The sequence below is a fragment of the Mustela lutreola genome, chromosome 5 (genome assembly GCF_030435805.1).
Source record: "Mustela lutreola isolate mMusLut2 chromosome 5, mMusLut2.pri, whole genome shotgun sequence".
Classification (NCBI taxonomy): Eukaryota; Metazoa; Chordata; class Mammalia; order Carnivora; family Mustelidae; genus Mustela; species Mustela lutreola.
This window is the reverse complement of record NC_081294.1, coordinates 45617990-45635394: the sequence shown is the minus strand read 5'-3', so window position 1 is coordinate 45635394 and position 17405 is coordinate 45617990. Positions and strand designations below refer to the sequence as shown.

Genomic DNA, 17405 nt, shown 5'->3' with positions numbered 1-17405 from the left:
CACTCAGGAAACTCATTAACACTGGTGTCAATGACCCATATTGCTATCTCTACCAGGTTGGCCATTTAACAAGGCTCCAACTTCTTATATAGAGGAAGAGAACAAAGTCCTGGAGCTGATATTTCTACAGCTGGCTCTCAGCCTGGATTGGTCCAAACTTTGCTCTTAACTTCCTGTGTGGCTGCCCAAATTCTCTGAGCATCAAGGTTAATCATGTATGGGTCCATGAGTGTATGTGATAGCAGGAATTAGAGAGGTCTAGATAAATATAGAATATGGTTGCATTAAATAAAACAGTCAAACCAGATGCTCTTTGAAGTCTTTTTAAATTCTAAAATTCAGGGACTCAATCTTTCAAGGTAGGGAGGGAAAAGGGGAGCCAGACATGGAACACTACTCAGGTGGTTCAGCCCAGAGTGTGCATTTAGTGGCATTTCAGCTCTAGTTTGAATAAAAAGAAAGGGTTTGCAGGATGCCTATTTGAAATGACCTCTAGACAGAAAATTGTCTATCTCTCTCTCGGAGTCTACTTTGTCATTTCCACAAGGAGATGCCAATTAAACCAGTCCTGCCAACTATAAAGAAATGCTGCTGAATCAAAGCAGCAGATGTTGAAGGTGCTTCAAGTAGGATTCGTTTTGAAAGAGCAAACAGAGAATGCCATATATCTCAACAAGTAAATAGACTACGTCATTAGTTGGGCACATCTCAAACAGAGTATTCGTCGGGAGCGTCAGATGCAAATATCAGGTGTTTAGGGAGCCATCCTTCTCCTGGCACTGCCCCTCAACTCAGTATCTGGGTGTGGGAAATGAGAGTGTTTCCCCTTTAATTATTTTTCATTTGTGCATGAAGGGAAAAAGTTGTTCAAAGACACAAACGGAGAGGTGGTGGGGTGCAGGAGAAAGGGGCTTCTTAGGAGTCTGAGACCTGTGGAGAAGTGGCTCGAATCTGTGGACACCTCTGCAAGATAAAGGGTTGGATGCTCTATGACCCAATGGTCTCAACCTTGGCGGTGCATAGAATCACGGGGGTGTGCCTGCCCTGGACCCCACACAAATGTAGTCAGAACTTCTGGGGGTAGGACCCGGCCCTCCCCAGGCGATTGCCATCTGCAGTCCAGTTTGAGAGAGCCGTGGCTCAGTGGCTTTCAGGCCTCTAGAACCCTCCTAAGGGTTCTTTTGGTCTAAGCGGCAGGTCATCTGATGTTCCACTAGGTGGCACCTTCTAGCAAACTTCAGTGGGTCTGGAGAGGTCTGTTCCAGGTCTAAAGGCAGGGAGAGAATTCAGAAAACAATCCTTGGAGGTCTTTACTGGCTACAGGGGTTTGCACGGTTGGTGAGAGGGCTTAATTTGTTGGTTAACAACTCTCTGGTAAGTGTCAGAAACACAGAATATTAAGACGCATCCCTGCTAGGAAACTGAGGCCTGGGGAGGGGGCCTCTCCATCCTTTAGGGCTGGGCTCACCCATTCACCCACTGTGTCTTAACCTCCAATCTGTCCAGCAAGAACAAAACAACAACAACAAAGAAAACCCTGCTCCAAAGTCCTCAATGAGCCCCGTTATGGGCAGTAGTGAACCTCTGTTCTTTTTATCTGATTAGCTAGACAGCACCCTGATTTTCCTTGGGGATTTACCTTCCTCCATCTCAGCTAGGAGCTGAGATCAGCGCTGACCCCAGCCTTAGCTTCTGGCTCAGCCATTCAGAAGCATGCTATCCCTTTCCCCTATAATGACTGGTCCAAGGATGGATCCCTGATTTACCTAAGGCAAATTAGAACAGTCACATTTCTGTTCTGTGGTTATGAAGTAGAGGCTATCAGGAAGCCGTGGGCACTTCCAGCCCACGGGACGGGGATTGGCTCCCCGCCCCACCAAGAGGAAGGAATGTAGTGACTATCTTACCTTTGCTCCTCCCAGCTCCCCGCCCCAGAGTGGCTCTAGACCACAAATCAGCGGGCTTCCTTCCTCACAGCCTTCCTGTTGGGGTTAGAGCTGGGCCAGGATTTCAGAGGGTGAGAGAAGAACCAAGGCCGGGGGTTTCTTTGCCCAGCTTCCTTCCCGGATGTGTCCGCAGTAAAGGCCACACAGCTGCGGTCAGGGGGCCTCCCTCTCTGCGTTCCCGTAAGAGGGGCTCCCCTCACCGCCTCCCTCTGCACAGCGCAGCCCAGTCCCCTGCCCCAAGGTCCTGCACGCTCCCTTGTCGTTCTCCTTTCCTGTTGCCCTCTTACTAAACTCTCCTCACGTTTCCCGGGGTGAGAGAGCCGGAGACCCTGACTGAATCCAATGGAGAAGCTTCCCGAGAAGCTGAGAACAGCACGGACTTAGAGGAGAGGGGAGCCGAGATATCACCCAGTGACCCAAGCCGGCCCCTGACGTCATCTTTGCCTCCACTCCAGCTCACCTCCCACATTCAAACAATTACCTAATAATACTGATTTTATTGCCTAATAAATTGTAAATGTATCCGTTCCTCTCCGGGCCTCCTGTGTGAGACATATTTCAGGGGCCTGTGAGAAGCCTCCCTGATCAGAACCCTGCTACCCCAATGGCTGAGTCCCCTGGCTTGGGAACCAGCCCCCGGCCTCACCTCTGGGCTGCCGCTGGGCCGAAGATGTACCTGACCTGGATATAAAGCACGAGCGGAGCCCCTCAGATTCTGTCTCAGAAATTGGAATCAAGGGGAACCTGGGTGGCTCCATCGGGTAAGCATCTGCCTCCTGCTCCTGGGATAGAGCCCTGAGTTCGGATCCCTACTCAGTGGGAAGTCTGCTGCTCCTTCTCCCACTGCCTCTCTCCCGCATTCATCCCCTCTGTGTGTGTGTGTGTGTGTGTGTGTTTCTGTCTCAAATGAATAAATTTTTTATAAAAGGAAAGAAATTGGACTCAAGGGCCACCGAGGGAAGAAGACAGCTGCTGGCGCTCCTTGAAGGTACAAGTTCAGGTAATATCAAGGTGGAGATGCTCTTGGGCCACACACAAGGAGAAGGTTCAGGAAAGCATAAAGCCAGGAGTAACACAGGGAGTGCATCAGTCAGAAGAAGACAATGAAGCAGAAGTGAGAGGAACAGAGGTGCGCAGAGAGAAAACTATGTAAGAGAACCACCTTGGCTCCTGGTCTTCTAGCTCCGGTGATGGTTTCTAGGGTCCTGCCTGGATCCCTGCCCTGGGGCTTCTTTTCTGGTGAGGTGGGGTGGGGTGTAAGGGGTGGGAGGGGTGGGGGTGGGGGGTGGTGATGGTGGTGGTGGCAATGGTGGTTCCTGCTGTATTCCCTTTCCCTGAAGGTGTGAGTGATCTTCTGTCCCTTCTGACCAAAAGAGCCTTGGCCTTGGCACTCTCATCTCAAAGTCCAGGTTAAAGCATGTATCATGTCCCATGTGCATTGTTGGAAGAGTCTCTAACAACACTGTCATTGTGGTCCTGCATCCCTTAAACATCACCCTGCCCACGGACAGTGTGCAAACTTGCCATGTGGTTTCCCACAAGTGGTCTCCTCATTGTCTGCTCTCTGAGGTCAGAGGGCTGGCCTTGCCCTTTGTGCGAAACTACCAGTAGCTCCATAATCTTGCTTAACCGTGTTGCTTCCCAGCGCCATGCCTTGGCTCACGCTGATCCCCCTCCAGGTCAACTCAGCACTGCCTTCTGTGGGTGAATTCCTAGCTTAGATGTCAGCTCCCCTGGCCTCATTTACTCACTGGCTCCTTCCGCTTCCTACCCAGTGGAGCTCTTTTTCCTATATAACTTGTGTAATTTCTGCTTTAGTATTTATGTATTCATAGAGATGATGATGGTGATGTTAGCTAATATTTATGGAGATCTTATTACAGACCAAACTCTAACCTAGTACTTTACGAACATTATTTCTTTTTTGTTGTTGTTTAAGATTAATTTATTTATTTGAGAGAGAGAGAGAGAAGAGGGGCAGAGGGAGAGGGAGAATCCCAAAGCAGACTCCTTGCTGAGTATGGAGCCTGTTGCAAGTCTCTACCCCGGACCCCCAGATCATGACCTGAGCTGAAATCAAGAGTTGGCCGCTTATCTGACTAAGTCACCCAGGCGCCCCCAAATTCTATTTCTTTCAATCCACACCAAAAGCCTATGAGGTAGGTTCTGTTATTATTCCTATTTTCGGGAAGAGAAAACCTTAGCAGAGAAATCACAAAGCTAGGAAGTAGTAGACTCAGATCTATTATTCATTTCTTCCTTTTTTGTTTTGTTTTGTTTTTAAGAGCAGCATTATTGAGCTAGAACTCACGTGTCCTACCTTCACTCATCCACTTAAAGTGTACAGTTCAGTGGTTTGGAGTATATTCACACACTTGTGCGCACCCACCACCACAATTGTGGAACATGTTCATCACCCCTGCAAGAAACTCAGGGTCATAAATTGCTTGTTTCTCGAGGCTGCACTTAGCAGCTGGCCTAGTACCCAGCGTGTAGTGTCTGCTCAGCCAGCACCTGTTGAAGAATGGACAGGGCTAAGTTAGATGACAGTGGAAGGTGCAAGACAGCCTCTTCTTGCAATGCTCTTGACCCTTCCCATCGAACAAGGGTTTGCCAGATTTTTCTGTTTGTTTTACGCTGTTTTTCTAATCATCGCCAGCACTTAGTATCTCTTATGTGCCAAGCCATACACTGAGTGATTGGTATATGTTATCTTATCAACGCTCCCATCAACACCTAGAAGGAGGTATTATTGGGTCTATGATACAGATGAGAAAACTGAGCCTCAGGTATTTCATTCGTCTAAAGTCACACACCTTGTCATCACCTTCATCCTAACATTAAGTGAACTGCTACTCCCTGTAATAGAACACTTCACCATCTCTATGCGTTCTGCTAAGTTCTTTACGTACATTACCCATTCATTTTAGTCATTCATTCCACTGAGATTAAGAACCTACCCCATACGAAGCAGTATGGCAAGTGCTAGAGATTCCATGATGGGCAAACAGATAAATCCAGTCTTGCAGCGCTCACGGTCTAGTGGCAGAAAAGACATTATAAGCATGAACACACAAATAACAATGTATTAGGTGGGAGGAGGGAGAAAGGTCCTCATGGCGGTAAGATGCAGGGCTGGTATTAGAACCTAATACTATGGAAATCCAAGTCGAGGAAAGAGTCCAAGATTCTTTCTGGCAAGTTACACCAGTGTGACTCCTTTTGGGTGATCAGATAAGACATTGGTTTTGCCAATGGCTCTCTGGGCAGTCCTTGTCCCTGTAGGAAGTCTGCCACTTACTATGGGAGACCTAAATGAACTACGTAACAAAGCTCAAACACACACAGGCACACTCGCGCATCGCTGACCCATACCTCCAGCTGCAGAGAGAGCTAGGAAGGAAGCAGTGCAGTGCATTTGGCAAATGCGTTCTTTCAGCTGGGGGGCTCAAGTTAGAAGAGCATTTTTCTATTCACTGTGTTGCACTTTGCTTTTATCATGTAAATGATTCTGGAGATCATTCCATTTAAATACATAGAGATTGTCCCATTCTGCTTTCCACTTGCAAAGTACTGCTTGGTGTGAATAAAGCCGGGTTCAAACAGTCCCCTATGGGTGGACATTTGGAGTTCTTTGCATCAGAGGCTAGTCAAGTAATGCCTTCGTGAATAACCTGGTATAGGTCTCCTTTGTTAACAGGGAGTTGAATTTTGAGAGGAAATTCTTAGAGGTAGGATTGGCTGGATCAAACGTAACCATGCCTTTCATTCAAAAGATAAACCCTAGTTCCCTCCCATAAGGGCTGAATCCTTTTGCACTCCTACCAACAATGTAGGAGGGCGCCTGACTCTTCACATACCAGACCCATGTGATAAATTTTTTTAATCACGCATTCTGTATAGAAATTGACCCTCCCAGTTTCTCTTAAAGATCGCAAGATCTGGCAAACCATGGGCCTGTTTTCCTGCATGGCCATAACAAAGCTGGGGGCTGAGGGGTCACTGAGCCAAATTGTCACTATGGCCCTTGTGGGTCTTGGAATTTTCAACTCCTGATATGCTCTAGCCCCTTTCATAATTTTTTTTTTAAAGATTTATTTATTTATTTGACACACAGAGAGATCACTAACAGGCAGAGAGGCAGGCAGAGAGAGGGGGAAGCAGGTCCCTGCAGAGCCAGGCCAACCCAGGGCTCCATCCCAGAACCCCGAGATCATGACCTGAGCCTAAGGCAGAGGCCCCACCCACTGAGCCACCAGGAGCCCCTGGCCCAGCCCCTTCATTATGAATGTGAGGAGACTCCACAAATCCATAGAGGAAAGTGAGAGGGGACTAGAACCCAGATCTTCTACTGACGTGGGAAATAAATGCAAAAGAAAAATTAAATTTCCTTACTGCCTACAGCCCACGGATAAGTCCTTGATACAGGCAGAATGACATTCCTCTAGGAACTCAACTCTCTCGATGTTAATACTTGGCTAAGAGCAAAACTCCCAGGATCCAGTAAGTCTTCTTTAACATATCAAAATTGCTTTGGAAATTTCCTTTACCTTTAACCCCAAGATATATGTTGGCAAACATCCCAGAAGCCTATGACCCACCGATACACATCTGAAGGGTCTCATGACTAAGGTTTTATTAAGCAGTCATAAATGACCAGCTGGCCCCCTCAAGGTCCTGGAAACCCTGCTTCCAAAATTGTTCACAGACTTACCCTATTCCTAACCCCCTCCCAACTTAAAATATATAATCAGCCTCTCCTCGTGACCCCAATGCAGCTCTTTCTGCCCATGGGTCCTGTTCCCATGCTTTACCTTTTGGTGCCAAAGATGTCTCAGGAATTCCTTCTTGGCCATTGTCTCTGGACCACAACGTCTTTCCTACATCACTATCTCAGTCCAGTGCATCAGTTAGCCTCTGGAGTAAGCCCAAGAATTGAGGCAGGGTAAGTGTGTGAAAGCACTGACAATTTAGCATTAAAATTGGAATTGTTTTTCTAGCATTCACTTTGCTCAGTAAATAGATCACACTACCCTGTAGTTGATTAAACTGTGACTAATCCGCATAGAGCAGAGTGACAAATTGGTTTCTATTCCTTCTGAGCAACCAGAAAAAGGGGCTGATGCCATAGCAGAAAAGATTCAGTTATTCATTCATTCCCTTATTCATTGAACACAAATTGTGGGCCAGGCCCTGCTCCAAGCACTAAAGGTTCAAAGATGACTAACAAGCGTTTAAACGCCCCATAGGCAAGTATGCAAAACCTTGATAGAACACTAGACGTGTTTTATTGGGAACGCACAGGCTGCCATGAGAGCACAGAAGAGGGATGGTAATCCTGCTGAGGGGTATGTAGGAGAGGTCACAGAGAAGGGGATATTTGGGTGGATCCTGAAGGATGTGTAGGAGTTTGCTAAGAAAATGAAGGGACACGGAAAAGAATTTCAGAACGTGGCTGCATTTGAAGATAGGGTCTTTAAGGAGGTAATTCAGTTAGAATGAGGTCTTTGGGGTATGCCCTAATCCAGTCTGACTGGTGCCCTTATACAAAGAAGTTTGGACACAGAGAGACATCAGGAATGCACTTAAAGAGGAAAGACCACGTGCAGACACAGCAAGAAGGTGGCCCTCTACAGGCCAAGGAGAGAGGCATCAGAAGAAGGGAAGCCTACAGACAACTGATCTTGGACTTCTAGCTTCCAGAAAATCATTTTCTATGTTCAAACTACTGAATCCATGGTATTTGGTTATGACAGCCCTAACAATTTAATACAGACGCCAAACCCTACTGAGAGCAGTTAAGAGCCAGTGACAGTCAAAACAAACTAAAAGAAAGGGAAGAGGAGGAGTTGGGAAACGGAGGATGAAAACAGGGCAGGAAAGAGGAGGAGGAGTTTGAATGTGGCAAAAACAGAGATACTCAAGCCAGAAAAGTTCAGTAAGCCTTCAGTTTTCTACTGTCATTACCCAGTGTGTAGATATACTTTAAAATTTTATTTTTAGCAATGCGATGTGTGCATATGGCTACAAAATTAAGTAATTCAGAGAACTGATCATAAAAAGCAACCATCCCTTCCCTACCATGTCCTGTTCCCCCAGACTAACATTGTTTAACTGTTTCTCTTGTTAGCTTTGGCTAAAACAGAGGCTTGTCATGTGCTAAGTCCTGTGCTAAACCTTTCCTGTACACTGTTTCCATGAGTGCTCACCGCAAGCCCATGAGGTAACCACCATTATTATGCCCACTGTACAGATGGGGAAACTAAGGCATGGAGAAAATAAGTGACCTGTCCAAGGTCCTACACAGCTGGTAAGCGATAAAAATGGGATTTCAACTCGGGTCTGGATTCCAGACACCTAAATTCTCTTAATCACCATACTCCAGTGGTTCCTGTCAAAGACTTATAACCTGTATTCCTTGATTTATCAACTCTGGACATTATCCATTGACTTCTTAGTATGATTGATGAGGATTTAACTCACTTAATCCTCCTGCCTTCTGCCTTCCAATTTTAGAAAGATACTCTGCAATATTTAGTTCTGTTGTGGGTACCTTTGGGGTTTTAAATAATACACACCTCAATTCCTTGCTTGTACTCTACAAACATTTGTTAATTGGTTGTGAGGGATCACGTGTGAGTGGGTGATGGCAAGGCCAACCCAAGTGGCTCTTCTTATCCATCCCCAGGCTCGGTAACACCCAGCTCTCTGACGGGCACCCAGCAGCTGCTTGATAGATATCTGGGTTACTAATCAATGCAGAGAAACTTAACAGCACCAACGGTGGGAGATGACCAAGAAATCTCAGCCAGGCGAAGGGCATGGTAATCGCAGCCCGCAATGTCAGACTGACTTCTTCGGAGACACAGCCTCCTGCTGAGGAGGGAACAAGGAGCTATAAAATGGAAATTGAAGGAGAATCGCTTCAGAGCAGCTGTCAGGAAGCACTTCCCCCAGCGGAGACAGCAGATGACCTGGCTGCAAGGTTGTCTGGGCTCGCACACCTGGGCCTGTCCTGTCAACCAAAGGGAGGCCACCAGGGAACCCCACACAGGCCCTTGGCCTTCTTCCCATCGTGGGAAATGGGGTGGGGGGTCTTCTGCCAACAGCAATTCCACATTTCCTGAATGAATGAAGAAGTGAATGAATGAGTCTGAATTCAATCCCTTGAATCAAATGGTTCACATATGTGAGCTTCTACCCCCTCAAAACCCAGCATCTTTGCACCTAAATAGAATGAAGCTTTCAGACCCTGACCGCCCCAGTCCAGACTCATGATTCACCTTCTGAAATGCAGTGACTGGCATTTCGGATGACTCACACAGACTCCTGGGGGACACCCCCTCAACACACACACACACACACACACACACACACACACACACACATTCTTCTTTCTCTTCACTCTTGTCCTCCCCCATCAACCTGTCAGCAGGCTGGGTCTCTTTACCTCTTACTCAGTGGTTCTCAGCTCTGGCTTCGGCTGACTGACCCGGGAAGCTTTTTAAACATACAGATGCTTGAGTTTCTGATTCAGGGGCTCCGATGGGGGCATGGGTATGTTTCAAGATTCTCCCCAGTGACTCTGATGTGTGGCCCACTCTCTAACTTGATCTCAAAGCTGTCTCCTTCCCTATAGCCACCTGCCCTACTCCAGCTCTGTCCATACACTCTTCTCCCCTGGGGACAGCAGTCTCCTCACTGGTCTTTTGGGGTTCCAGGCCTGGGTTCTCCAATCCATACTCTGTGAGAGAGGTCTTTCTAGAACGAAAACCTCTAGAATGTCACTCTTTTGCTTAAAATGTCCTCCTACATCTCACTGCCCACAGGACAAACCCCAAACTCCTGGAGAGCCTCACAGACCCATTTATTTCTCCAGACAACTCACTCGCACTCTGCCCTAACATGTGAGCCATGCTAAGGGCCTCAATGAGCTGGTCCATGTTCTCTCCTTCTAAGTCTGTGCACGATGGTTCTCCTTATCCAGCATTAAAGAAAAATCTATCCGGACACTTGTTAAACTGGCAAGGAAAACTATTCAGGACTGATGTAATAGGAGTTTTGCAGTACAGGAGAGAGATAGGGCTCAACTTCCAGTCCAACAAAGACAGCTGGGGATTTATAGGCAATGAGCACAGGGAGGGAGTCAACGGATGGAAAATCACTAAGAGGAAGTGTCCAGGTTAGGGGGATTTTGCTACACTGACTTAACAGGGTTCTTGCTAAAGTCCAGGGGTTAGACAGCAAGAGTAAGAGACGAGGAATTTGTTCAGGTGTCAAGGGTGATCAGATCTTCTGGGTGAGGGTATGACCTGAAAGGATTCTTAGCTAATACTGGGCTGGGCAGACCAAAGGCGGGATGAGCGCTACGATCAAGGCCCAATTGAGAAGACGGCTCAGAGGAGCCCTGGTAAAGGCTGGTCAAGGAGAGAGTCTGTCCCCAGGAACAGCTGACTGTTCTCTGCTCTGTATCGGGCAATGCGGGTTCTTCCAGGTTCTGGAGGAGGAGGTGCTGCCTCCAGGGAGGCCTTGCCCGATACCCCTCCACTGCCTGCTGACCCTCCTCTGTCCCATGTTAGCGTTTGTCACCGCCCCGTGCTGTGATCTGTTTACTTGCCTGCTCCTGGGCTCTGCTGTGAGCAATTTGAGGACAGACACTCGATCTTGAACCCCCAGTGCCTAACGCAGTGCTTGGTTCTCAGTAAGTATTTGTTAAATGAATGCATACTGAGGCACCCGGCTCTCACAGAATCGCTACTCTGCTCGGAAACCGTCAATGACTCTGCATCGTCCACATCAGTGGTTCGTGGACTTGGGTAAGCATCTGAATCAGCTGGAGGTCTTGTTAAACACTGGGGGCTCGGCTCCCCTCCAGAGTTTCTGGTTCCTGAGGTTGGACGGGGCCCTAAGAACAGGTGAAACTGACACAGCTGGTCCAGATGGCGCTTTGATCACCACTGACACGTAGGATGGCCGCTGATGTCATCGCCCGGTGAGACGCATCATACTATTTTAAAAATCCAAAGATAATAAGATTTAATAGGCAACTTCCAGGTGAGGTGTGAAGCAGTTATGATCTCATGATCTAGGTGACCTCCTTCCCTGCCTGGAGTATAAGATTCTCTTTCTCTCTCCCTGTCTCCCTCATTTGCAGCCTGGAGCTATAAGCAAGACTTCATTGCCTGGCCCCATGCTTCATTTGCTGTGGGAGAGGCTGCCTCCCGGGCACCGCCGCCAGGCCCCATGCCAGGCTGAGAGCAGGGACTACAGGCCCCCGCAGTGACTGAGTGGCATACTAATGTACATGGCCCAAGGAGCTGCAGTGCCCCCAGCCCCCGACCACCTTCGTCCCCATGCTCAGCAGCTGCTGCAGCGCACAGGGAGGGCGAAGCCAGCGGAACAGAGGCCCTGTCTTCAGCAGGCAGGGCACGGCAGAGCTCCCCCAAATGAATCTGCCTGGCCCGAGGGGACCCAGGCACAGCTGTTTGCAGGGCACATGGATGGGACTGGGATGTGTCAGCTGTGGTGTTCGCACATGATGGGAGGCTTTTGGGGCATGAGACAGAGTCCTGGGGGGAGAGGGGGCTGCGCCAGGAGATGGGGCCAGGGGACAGCTCTCTCCTTATGGCCACGTTCCAGGAAGCAAGGAGCTCCTTCACATTTCAAATTTGAACTTGGCCTGCCAGGCCCAAACAAAAGAATATTTGTCAAGATAGTAAGACAGAACATGGGATTTTTATGTTTGTTTTTGCCTGTTTGTTTGTTTTTTAGAGTTTGTTACCTCAATGTGTAACTTCTAACTCCTCAGACATGTGCGATACTCTTGCTCAGGCCCTACAAATGCTTGGCATGTGGCTTGCCTGCAGGAATGACCGGGTGGGCTCCCTGAGGGGCTGCGCTCTTCCCCGGGGCCAGAATCATCACCCGGAAGCCGAAGCCACCGGAAGCCCTGCCTCTGTGGGGACTGGCCAGGGCCCGTCCAAAGGGCCAGAAGGGCTCTCTCTCTCGCTGGGTGGTCAGCGTGAAGTGTGGCCCACAGTTAAACGACAGCAACTTCATCTGCTCACTGAGAGAAAGGAAGAGGCCGGGGTCTCAGGAGGCTTAGATCTGGGGTTCCCATCAAGCTACTGGATGGTGGTCAGGAGTGTGAAGTCAAACCTTACACTGCCACTTTCTGCATATATTTCTGGGGGCAAGCCACCCCTCTGAACCTCAGTTTCCTTGTTTGTTAAGTGGGGATCGGTGTCATGGCTGCACACAGAGGGGTGATGTCAAAGCCTCTGGACTAGGTTTGCACAGGTGGGTACCCGTAAGTGCTGGCTGTCATTTGGGATTTCCTGGCTAGTTCTTCCCTGTCTAGTGGGCCTTCCTGCCCAAGCAGCCCCCAGCTTTGGCAGTGTTTGACAAGTTGGGGAGGCTGTCCTCCAGGTTCCCTGCTTTCCCTTGGGACATTCTTTGCTCATGGGCTCCCTTCCAACTCATTTCAGGGACCCACAACTCTTATGTTGCAGAGAAGGCACCCTTACCAATGCAGAGTCCAAGGCCCCCGCCTCAGATATTCTGGGTTGCCAGGTTGGGGTTGGGCCCAGGTATCTACATTTAAATGAGCTCCCCAGAGGATTCTCATAGATGAAGCAGCTCTTGGAGAAACACTGTGGTTGAGAAAGTGGACTGAAAGTCTGATCCAAGACCCGCAGCTAGAGGCAGATTTCTGTTCCATCTGAAGCACTAGCTGCCCAAGAGAGGAATAAGCTGCCTTGAGAAGTAGTGAGTCCCCCATCAATGGTGGTATGCGAGCAAATGCCAGATACATACCTGGCAGAGACAGGACAAAACTCCAGCCATAGCTCAGGATTTGCAGTTCACAGCCAGGACAATCTCTGTGGTACCATCTTCTTTTCCTCTGCCCTTCATCTCGGGAAATGCTGTCAGCCTTCCAACACCATCACCATACTCCCTTTCCCAGGGACCTCTTGGTTTGAGTCTCGTGCTTGAGCAAGGAACAAATGCTTTCCTGTCCTAGGACAGAAGTCTGGTGATGAAGAAGGTCATTCTAGGCTGCCCCATTCAATTGTGCTACCAGAGGAACCCCCCATCTCAGCCCTTGGGGAAAAGAAGCCCCTTCTTGGGCCTTCTGTGCCCCCCACTTCTCCTCCATCACCACACAGAATTTATAGAAGGACTTGGAAGCAAAGGAGGCTATGGAGTCAATTTGAGACTGTGCTCAAGAGAGGACTCGAAGCTGCGGCGCCTTGTAGTAACTGTGCCTAACACCGCGTGTAATCACCGCCATGTGTCTCTGTCAAGAACTCCAGTAACGCTCCAGTGCGGTCCCTGGAAGCTCCCTTGTCAGGACCCTCCAAGCAGAAGACAAATGGACAAGTTAGGGCAGTGATAAATCCTGCTGTCCTTCTGTTGTCAGCTGTCCCCTGCAGCGAGTCAGCTCAGCAGGGGGCAAAGGGTAGGGCACACCTGGCAGCCAAGTTCTGGGGGACTTGGGTATGTGGTTGCTCCCCAAGTACGGGCTCTCAAAGTGGGGCCTGGCCAACAGTTTGTTTTGAGGGGATGAGCTGACATGCCGTTTGCTAAGGATGCGAGAAAGGAGTTAGGGAAGACAGTAGGTTTTATATCTGCTTATTCTGCCACCAATCCACAATGAAAGCCCCATATCCCAGCCTTGTCTGCCCCTAGACTTGCTCCCCCAGATGGCTGAACCTGGGTAGGTGTCCCCTCATCTGTCTTCTAACAGCCAGCAGAAGACCCCCCATCTCAGGGTGAGCTCCACAGCTGTACTTGGAAACTCAACTCCTCTGAGCCCAAGCTGACCATTTCCTCCTTGGCCTGGACACCCCACCCCCTGCAAGGGCACTGCATCTGTCTCAAAGCCCCTGCTGTCTCTATACCTCGAATAGCAGTTTTAGAAATGGTGGCCTCCCCCTATTGATCACCTAGGATGTGCTGGGGGTATCATGTGCATAACCTCAAATGTTCATAAACACAAAATCATTAGCTCCATTTTGCAGATGGCAAAAGTGAGGCACAGGATAGTTAAGTGACTTGCCCGGGTCTGGGTGACTTGAAATTCTGTGCTATTTGGGTTGAAAGGGACAAATAGAGTGGATAATAATAGCAGTGGATCAGAACTCCTGAATATGAATCAGAGTTCTGGCTCTTCCTTGTTATCTGGATGAGTTTAACCCCTCTATGCCTTAGTTTTTCTCTGTGTGAAATGGAGATAATCATAATTATTATCATACCTTCTTCTTTGTATTTGTGGTAGGCAGATAATGGTCCCCCTAAGATGTTGACATGGAGACATTATTCTCGATTGTCCAGATGAGCTCAATACAATCATAAGGGTCCTTGTAGGAGGAAGGCAGGACTGTCAGAGAGAGTGCGAGAAGACTCTCTAGAGAGAGAGAGAGAGAGAGAGAGAGAGATTTAAAGATGGTAAGGTACTGGTTTTGAACATGGAAGGGTCCACGAGCCAAGGAATGTAGGCAGTCTCTAGAAACTGGGAAAGACAAGGAAACAAGTTCTCTCCTAAAGCCTCCAGAAGGAAGACAGCCCTGCTGACACCTTGATTTTAGTTCAGGGAAGCCTGTTTCCAACATCCAGAACTGTACTGTGCATTTTATTTTCTTTTAATTTTTAAATTTATTTTTATTTTATATTTTTTTAAATTTTTTATTTTTTATAAACATATATTTTTATCCCCAGGGGTACAGGTCTGTGAATTGCCAGGTTTACACACTTCACAGCACTCACCAAAGCACATACCCTCCCCAATGTCCATAATCCCACCCCCTTCTCCCAACCCCCCTCCCCTCAGCAACCCTCAGTTTGTTTTGTGAGATTAAGAGTCACTTATGGTTTGTCTCCCTCCCAATCCCATCTTGTTTCATTGATTCTTCTTCTACCCACTTAAGCCCCCATGTTGCATCACCACTTCCTCATATCAGGGAGATCATATGATAGTTGTCTTTCTCTGCTTGACTTATTTCGCTAAGCATGATACGCTCTAGTTCCATCCATGTTGTCGCAAATGGCAAGATTTCATTTCTTTTGATGGCTGCATAGTATTCCATTGTGTATATATACCACATCTTCTTGATCCATTCATCTGTTGATGGACATAATTTTTAAATTTTTAAAAATATTTTTATTTATTTATCTGAGAGAAAGAGAGAGAGTGAGCATGAGCTCATGGGGAGAGGAGCAGAGGGAGAGAATCTTCAAGCAGACTCCCCATTGAGCACAGAGCCCAATGTGGGGCTCAATCTCACAACCCATGAGATCATGACCTGAGCCAAAACCAAGAGTTAGAAGCTTGACGGACTGAGCCACCCATGTGCCCCTAGATTGTGTGTGTGTGTGTGTGTTTTAAGGTTTTATTTATTTATTTATTTATTTATTAAGATTTTATTTAATTATTTGACAGATAGAGATCACAAGTAGGCAGAGAGGCAGGTAGAGAGAGAGGGGGGAAGCAGGCTCCCTGCTGAGCAGAGAGCCCGATGCGGGGCTCGATCTCAGGACCCTGAGATCATGACTTTAGCCGAAGGCAGAGGCTTTAACCCACTGAGCCACCCAGGCGCCCAAAGATTTTATTTATTTATTTGACAGACGCAGATCACAAGTAGGCAGAGAGGCAGGCAGAGAGAGAGGGGGAAGCAGGCACCCTGCTGAGCAGACAGCCCCCATGCGGAGCTCGATTCCAGGACCCTGAAATCATGAGCCAAAGGCAGAGGCTTTAACCCACTGAACCACCCAGGCACCCCTAGATTGTGTGTTTTAAACCACCAAATTTGTAGTAGTTTGTTACCACAGCAACAGGAAACTAATACAGGGTTGTGACTTTAAAAAAATCAGTTAAAAAAAAATTCGGTAAAACAGTGGGCACATGGAGTTGGTTATACAAAAGTTCACTACGAATGCTGCCTCCTGGTTTTACCACAAGGTACTTAATACCTTAGATATCTCTGTTTTCCAAACATAATTTGTTATAACACTTGGCACAGAGTAGATGCTTTTAATATTTAGTGGATAAATGATAATTTCTTCACTAAAAAAGGGGGGAGGAGAGGCTACCCTGGAAATGATGGTTAAAACTAGAGGTGTGCATGCAGAATAAAAGAATTGATTTCATTTTCTTCTACTTAAGGCATTGGTGGCTCTGGTTAAGACCCTAATGGTTTCTCCTCTGTATAGAGTGACATATTAAATAATTAACAGTCTTTACCAAGGACCTTACTAGGTATGCCTTAATACAGAAAAGAATGCAGTCAAGGTTTACCTTCTATAGAAGTTCTCTGTCCCCAGTCCAGTGCTTTGTGATGGATGTTTGTTGGAATTCTTGGTTATAGGTGGTAGCAGTCCAAGTCAAATGTATCTGAGAGATACATATGAAACTGACAAACTGTAGCTATAGGTCTAACTTCAGTTACTGCTGGATCCAGGCATTTGAATGATGTCATCAGGATTTGCTCTCACCACCTCTTAGGTTTGCTTTCCTCTTGTTGATGTCATTTTAAGGCAGGCTCTGCCCATGTGGTAGACCCCAGGAAATCTAGGCTTGCCTGTTACCAGCACAGCAATCTCTGGGAAAAGAGCATCTCTTTCTCAACAAGTGTAGCAAAAGTCTTGGGCTGGACTCTGATTGGTCCATCTTGAATCAGACGCCTGTTCCTGAACCAATCACTGAGGAACAGCCACCTCACGGTTGGACTTGGGTCATGGGCTGAACATGGAAGCGAGACAATCTCAGTAGAGCCGAACGGACTGAGAATAGGGGAGGAATGGTCCCCAACAATGGAAATGCAGGAAGTGTTACCAGAGAGAGGGAGTTGGTGCTGGGCAGGCATAAACTACAGATTTTTCTTTCCCCAGATCACCTAGAGAGCAAGATTTAGAAATACTACTATAATTCAGCCTCTCGAATCACCCAAAAGTCTGGTTCTTTAGTCAGATTGGCTGGAGTGTGGGGGCTGGATCTGCAAGTAAAACTCTCATGCCTCATGGGATTTCCTGGAAAAATAATGAGGCATATGAGGGTGGAGGGCTGGCAGAAATAGACACTTCCTGTTCATACGAGAAACTCAGACTCTCGGAATTGGAAGGCCACCAAGTCTGACTTCTCCATTCCCTTTACAACATCCTCTCCAGGTGGCTGGCAGCCTCTGCGTGTATGCTGCCAGGGACAGGAAACACACTCCTTTTCTGAGACAGTCATTTTTTGATACTTCTGACCATTAAAAATAAATATCCCTATTTTGAGTCCAAATCTGTCTTCCTGTAGCTTCCATCTCCTTGTCCTGGGAATCACAGAGAATAAGTTAAACTCCTTTGGAATGGCCCAGAATAAAAGTGCACAGAGACTGAGAGTCAGAAGATTATGGTTCTGATGTAGGTACTCTACTAGGAGGGCAAGGAAAATGAGATGAAACGCAAACACGAATG

The 17405-nt window shown here is 47.7% G+C and overlaps 1 long non-coding RNA gene across 1 annotated transcript; it reads right to left on the bottom strand.

The window, feature by feature from the left end:
• Positions 1-331: 331 nt before the first annotated feature.
• LOC131831343 (uncharacterized) lies at positions 332-16536 on the bottom strand. The gene is made up of 6 exons (XR_009353606.1): positions 16243-16536; positions 14204-14355; positions 12762-12965; positions 4907-4985; positions 4267-4460; positions 332-1267 (listed from the first exon to the last, which is right to left on the bottom strand). It is a non-coding gene; the product is annotated as an uncharacterized LOC131831343 (long non-coding RNA).
• Between the last annotated feature and the right edge of the window lie 869 nt (positions 16537-17405).